The 6,907-nt window shown below is 38.5% G+C and overlaps 1 protein-coding gene across 1 annotated transcript in view; it reads right to left on the reverse strand.

Moving 5' to 3' along the window:
* The window catches only part of LOC127953236 (NAD(P)(+)--arginine ADP-ribosyltransferase 2-like), an 88,763-nt gene that overhangs the window by 47,040 nt on the left and 34,816 nt on the right, over positions 1-6,907 (reverse strand). The window lies entirely within an intron of this gene.

Below are 6,907 nucleotides of genomic sequence, written 5' to 3' on the forward strand. Positions count from 1 at the left end.
TTACAGCAGCGTCAGAAATCCAAGTATATTCAAGTATAACGCTCAACCAAAATAACGGCAGAGAGGAAGAGCTGTAGAGGTGTCGCAGTCTAGTGTTGCTCTTTAATTTGACTAACTGCTCCCCCATGTCAACTGGAAAGACTTTTCCTGGGCAACTTCAGGGATCTCTGACCCAAGCAAATTAATTGAAATCTTCAGTGAAATAATGGCTGAATTGTTGTTAATGTCCCTTAACATGCTGAGCTACTGTAATAATCAATGAGATATGTTTATCCCTGTCTCTGGAACACAGTCAGCGAAGTTGGCAAACATGTCAATTTTTTTACAGCCGATCATGCCTAAGATCCAGTTTGCCAACAAATGCACTGACTTTGTTTGAAAAGTGCAGGATGTTGGCATCTCTCCCTTCCATCCAAGGTATGAAAACTGTGCTAACCGCAGTGGGTCATCCAGGTACCTCGCAAGGTTGGATTTTAGATTAACAAGAAATGTCTTCACCTCTGAATTAGGGCTGCACGATTCTGGATAAATTGAGAATCACGATTTTTTGATCTCATATAGAGATCACGATTCTCCTAGGATTCTTTATTATTATTATTACTATTAACATTATCATTATCACAAGTATATAAATTAATTATTTTATTTTGCAAGGATTCTTTAAATTGATCAAGTGTGACAAAGACATTTATAACAAAATATTTATATATATTATATATAAATTTATATATATATATATAAAAACATTACACATCTTATGGTTCAAAAACTTTTGACTGGTAGTGTATATATAATATATTTAAAACCCCAGTTTTTTTAATATTAGAATGATGAAAAAGTTGTTTAGATCACTGATTCAACGACTCACTCATAAACCTACTACACTTGTTTCATTTCTGGATGAATCAGCGTTTTTGAACGATTCTCTTGAATGAAAAATTAATTCATTGACAAATAAATTAAGACACTTGTCGCCACCTATTGGTGAAACAATGCAATCGACACAAACGTTATTTAAAGCGCAGTACTTTCAAAAGGGGATTTGTTATATTTTGATCGCTGCCATATAGACATCAATGTTTATATTTAAACTATAAACTTTATCCCAGTATTTCTGTGATAATATAAATGACTGTAAGACAGATATAATACTGTGTAGTTGAAAAGACTGTTTGTGAAGATGTTTCTTAACCAAACATGGTAAGAGCTCTCTCTGTGTCAGCGGCAGTGCGCGCACGGATTTGAATGATCCGGTAAGACTTTGTCAAAGGTTTAACAGACTCGGGGAATCGTTGTCTTTTAGAAATGAGATCGAGAGGGTGTCTGAATCGAGATCGCGATCTTTTAACGATTAATCGTGCAGCTCTACTCTGAATGCAATTCGTAGAGGCGAAAACCCGACCTCTGGAGAGCCAGCTAACCTTCGTGTGAAAAGGGGGCTGTTCATGTTTGGCTCCCATTTCCAGACAAAGCAAGGGAAACAAGCCATGCTTTAATGAAATTGACAATTTGCACTGCCTGCAACTACAGACTGTCAACATACTCTCACTAGGTAAATTATTTCATTCTTAAATTTAAAGAAATGTTTAACTTTAAAATTGTATCTGGTTTTTAAACAAACATGTTTACTTATTAATAACAGGGGCTACACTCAAAAAAAAAAGATGGCTCATTACTTAGGCCTACTGATTTTCTGGAGTTCAGCTTACCAACTACACAGACTGTCAACACACTCTCAGCAGGTAAATTATTTTTTTCTTAAAATGTTTATAATTTTTAACTTTCAAATTGTAACTGGTTTCTTACAAATCGTGTATTATTCTCTTTTCAGTTTAAGAGAACATGTAAGTGTGACCAGCCCTGTTCAGTTAAGGACACTTCTCTCCTCTTCACCGCTATGTAGCAAAAATATTGATGTATAGTCCTGTTTTGTTTTGTTTTTATAGAAACAAATGGAAGGAGACACATTGTAACTCTGAACTCAATTATGTATTTCAGATGCTGTCACATCCTACAACTTCATCATCTGCAGAGAGAAATGTCCACTCAATCACACCAAAATACACATAATGATGGACTTACAGGCATCATAGAGGATTAATGAGATACAGTATTTCACTGAAACCTGGTCTTCTAGTCAGTATTTCCAGTTTCTATTTTGTTTTACCTCTTTAAGTATTTATTTATGTTCAATGTCAAATGTCATTTATTAATGTATTCTGCTAATAACTGTTGTTAGAGCACAGTCATTTTTGGTACAAATTCACATGTCTTTAAAAAAAATTAAAGTACCTAATTGACAGGTTGTCTAATAGCCACTGCAGACTATTGTAATAACAGACAGATAGAGGAGTAAAAAAATAACATATTAATAAATAATATATACAGATAATATTAAAATGATATAAATATGTTAATATACTGATAATAATGAAAATAAACTATGATAGAAAAAATGTTGTTTATAACACCATTAAGGTCCTATATAGCATTTTCAAAGCCTGGTTCTTTATGGAACCCTATAAAAAGGGTTCTATTTAGCACTAAAAAGGGTTTTGCTATTGTTACAAGCTGAAGAACCCTTTTTTTTGGTACCATTTTATTTATGAGGTCTAAATAAACTTTTTTTAATCAAATTATTATTATTATTATCTGCTAGCTAGCCAAATTCTTAGTGTAATGAAATTAACAATCAAGAAGAGACTCATCTTTTCGCAGATCTGAGAAAATAAAGCTGCAATTCACCATTTCCTTTGTAAAGCAGTTATAATTGTCATCAGCAGATTTCAGTGCCAAATCTAATGGAAATATCTGTCCTTTAACAGCAGCTCTGTGATCCTGCAGCAACATGGATCAGTATTAGTGCTAGTATTAGTTGGTTAAGTGCAGGCGAAAAAGATGAGTCTTTAGATGTTTCTTGAAAATGAGTAAAGACTCAGCTGTACGAATTGAGATTGGGAGGTCACTCCAACAGCTGGGCACAGTCCAGGAGAAGGATCGTGAGAGTGATTTTGAACTTCTTTGGGATGGCACCACAAGATGTCGTTCACTTGCAGAGCGCAAACTTTTGGAGGGCACATAAGATTTAACCAGTGTGTTTACGTATGTTGGTGCCGTGCCAGTGGTCGTCTTGTAGGCAAGCATTATTACCTTGAATTTGATGCAAGCGACTACTGGTAGCCAGTGTAACCTGATGAGGAGAGGAGTAATGTGATCTTTTTTTGGCTCATTGAAGACAACCCTCGCTGCTGCATTCTGGACCAATTGCAGAGGCTTGGCAGTACATGCAGGAAGGCCCGCCAGGAGAGCATTACAATAGTCCAGTCTGGAGAGAACAAGAGCTTGGACAAGAAGTTGGGTGGCTTGCTCTGATAGGAAGGGTCTAATCTTCCTAAGGTTGTATAGGGCAAATCTGCAGGACCGGGTCGTTGTAGCAATGTGGTCTGTGAAGCTTAACTGATGATCCATTGCAACTCCTAGGTTTCTGGCTGTCCTCGAAGGAGTAATGGTTGACGAACCCAGCTGTATAGAGAAGTTGTGATGAAGCAATGGGTGAGCTGAAATCACCAGGAGTTCTGTCTTCGTAAGGTTAAGCTGAAGGTGAAGGTCATTCATCCAGCTAGAAATGTCACTCAGACAGGCTGAAATGCGAGCAGCTACCGTCGGGTCATCTGGTTGGAATGAGAAGTAGAGTTGGGTGTCATCAGCGTGGCAGTGATAAGAAAAGCCATGCTTCTGAATGACAGATCCTAATGACATCATGTAGATTGAGAAGAGAAGTGGTCCAAGTACTGAGCCTTGAGGAACCCCAGTAGCAAGGTGTTGTGACTTAGAAACATCACCCCTCCAAGTCACACTGAAGGATCTGTCAGAGAGGTATGACTTAACCCACAGGAGTGCGGTTCCATAGATGCCCATCTTTCTGAGGGTGGACAGGAGAATCTGGTGATTAACGGTGTCAAAAGCAGCAGACAGGTCCAGTAAGATGAGTACTGAGGATTTTGAAGCTGCGTTTGCTAGTCACAGGGCTTCAGTAACTGAGAGCAGAGCAGTCTCAGTTGAGTGGCCACTTTTGAAGCCAGATTGTTGGCTGTCTAGGAGGTTGTTGGAGTGTTGGTGACCTGCGTTGGAGGGTGTGCCGCTTCAGGAGTAAGTGCTAGGTTAGTAGTAATGAGGAAGTGGTCTGAGGTGTGCAGTGGAGCAACTGAAGAGTTGTCCACAGAGCAACAGCGCTTGTAGATGAGGTCCAGTTGGTTGCCTGATTTGTGAGTCGCTGTAGTAGACACTAGCTTGAGATCAAATGAGGTGAGCAGAGTTTTGAAGTCAGCAGCCTGGGGCATGGGCGTAGGTTTAGGGGGGGACGCTAGGTACTAGTCCCTATCAATATTTTGAGATGACAAATTTGTCCCCACCAATATTTAGCGAGCTCCTTTGAACTGCTATTTGGATCTTTGCACTGTTATTTGGATCGACTCTAACGGCCAGGACGATGACAGTACAAGAAACGCCGTAATTTCATTGGCGGCGGGGTATCTGACAGACTACACGTGCGGGCCGGGACTACTTTTGTGCTTGCACTAGCAGCGAGCGGATGGTTTGTTACAAGGGCTGTCTCTCACAGCATTACACAGTCTCAGATTTTTATTTTTTGAGAGTGCATTTTCGAGATTATACAGTTATACTAAATCACCATTAAATCACTGGTATCTTACAACAAAATAATTCCGGGGGGTGGGGGGATGGGGGGGGGGGGGGTGTTATGGGGTGTCCCCACCAAAGCTGAGACCAAACCTACGCCCATGGCCTGGGGTTTATCTAGGTGGATGTTGAAGTCACCAAGCAGTACCAGAGGAGTACCATCTTCAGGAAAGTTTGATAGCAGCACATCCAACTCCTCCAAGAAGTTTCCCAATTGACCTGGGGGACGATAAATGACAACAAAGTGAATTTTAACAGGGTGGGTTACAGTAATTGCATGTGATTCAAATGAACCATTACCTGTAGGTGATGGCTGAAGATTCAAATTTCCATTCATTTGATATAAGGAGACCAGTACCTCCACCTCTCCCAGTGGTACGAGGAGTGTGGGAACAAGTGAAATTAGTGGAGAGGGCTGCGGGGGTGGCAGTGTCTTCAGGTTTGATCCAAGTCTCAGTCAGTGCCATGAAGTTGAGACCGGAAGGAGTAGCAATAGAAGAAATGAAGTCTGCTTTGTTAACAGATTTTTATCAACATCTGATATTTACCTACTCTGTTTAAATTATGTATTAATCTTAGCAAGAAGTAGATTATATCTGCCAATCATGTGTGCACTATAGTATCCACTGAAAGCCTCTGCTTTATGCAGTTTTCAGATTCATGGTATTATAAAGCTAATATTAACATTCAAAAACAAATCTGACAGTGAGATCAGTATAAAGCTGCATTAGTTTTGTTGCATTAAGTCCGTCTGACAATGCTGCAGGCTTCGAAGATCTGTGGCTTCATGTGGGACAAACTCTCTGTTCCTCAAGATAAGTAATATGAGCTTCATGTAGGCCTAGAAGTACATTTATTTAATTATTTCTAAGAAGAACACCTAAGAAGAGTTTCATCATTGTTCAGGTTTTATTGCTAATTTAATGACATGGTGTTAATGAGGCCGCCCACAACAAAACCACAAGCTTTACTCTTCTGCAAAATGAAAACCAGAAAAACTCCAGCATGACAGAAGCTCTTCCCAATCTCCAAAATTACTAAGATGAAAAATATTAAGTACTTTGAAGTTATTAGTATTTAGAAAAATTTAATAAAATAAGAAACTATAGCTGAATTAATCCTGATGCATCAAGCGCATCTGATGCAACTCTTGTGAAGGTCTTTGTGGTTTCTAGCAGGATAAACTCTGAGTTCCTGTCTGTCTGAGATGAGTAATAGTAGACCTGACTTCCTACATATATTTCAAAATCATACACACAAATTGTTTTATCAACTTAAAGCTGAAGTAGGTAACTTTTGTAAAAATTTATTTGTGAAACCTGACATTATGTCCTGACAGTAGAATATGAGATAGACAATCCGTGAAAAAAATCAAGCTCCTCTGGCTCCTCCCAGTGGTCCTATTGCCATTTTCAGAAATTCATCCGCTCCCGGTAAGAAACAACCAATCAGAGCTGCGGTCCGTAACTTTTTTTTTGTGTTCAAGATTTACAAAATGTATATAATAAGCGAGTACACCATGAATCCATTTTCCAAACCATGTTTTTAGCTTGTCCTCAATCACTAGGGTGCACCTATAATAAGTGTTTATATTCGGACTATTTTAGATTGCTTCGGGGGTACCGCGGCGGAGTAACCCAGTACCTTTGTGATTCTTCATAGACATAAACAGAGAGAAGTAGTTCCGGCTACGATGTTCTTCCGCAAGACGCAAGCAGTTCTGTTTATTAACCGCAAGAGCGTCAAAAGTTACCTACCGCAGCTTAATTAAATTGTGAAAATTGTTTCTACACAATTAAATTAATATATGGGACTATAATAAGTCCATTAAAACTGGACTGAAGAAACTGGATTAAATTTCATTATTAAATAAAATTGATTACTTCTGAAATATTTTCAATTTACATGTAACTGATCGCTAGCAATACAATTTGTGACTAATGTAATGGACAGACACTCCTCAAATGAAGAGATGCATCTCATTGCACAATTCTAGCAGCTAATGGTCATTTAGCTCCCAAGCTCTTCATACATGAAGAGTTCAGATGCAAAGGCCTCTAAGTTTTTATCAGGCTTCTATGTGTAGGTTCATTAAATTCACTTTTATAGCAATGAATGGGTTCTTTTTTTATTGTTGAGTAATGTGATGCAAAAGGATTTAAGTATCATTTAAAAAAAAAAAACCACTTTGAGTCAACTAAATTGGGTC

This window comes from Carassius gibelio, chromosome B3 (genome assembly GCF_023724105.1).
Source record: "Carassius gibelio isolate Cgi1373 ecotype wild population from Czech Republic chromosome B3, carGib1.2-hapl.c, whole genome shotgun sequence".
NCBI classification, from domain to species: Eukaryota; Metazoa; Chordata; class Actinopteri; order Cypriniformes; family Cyprinidae; genus Carassius; species Carassius gibelio.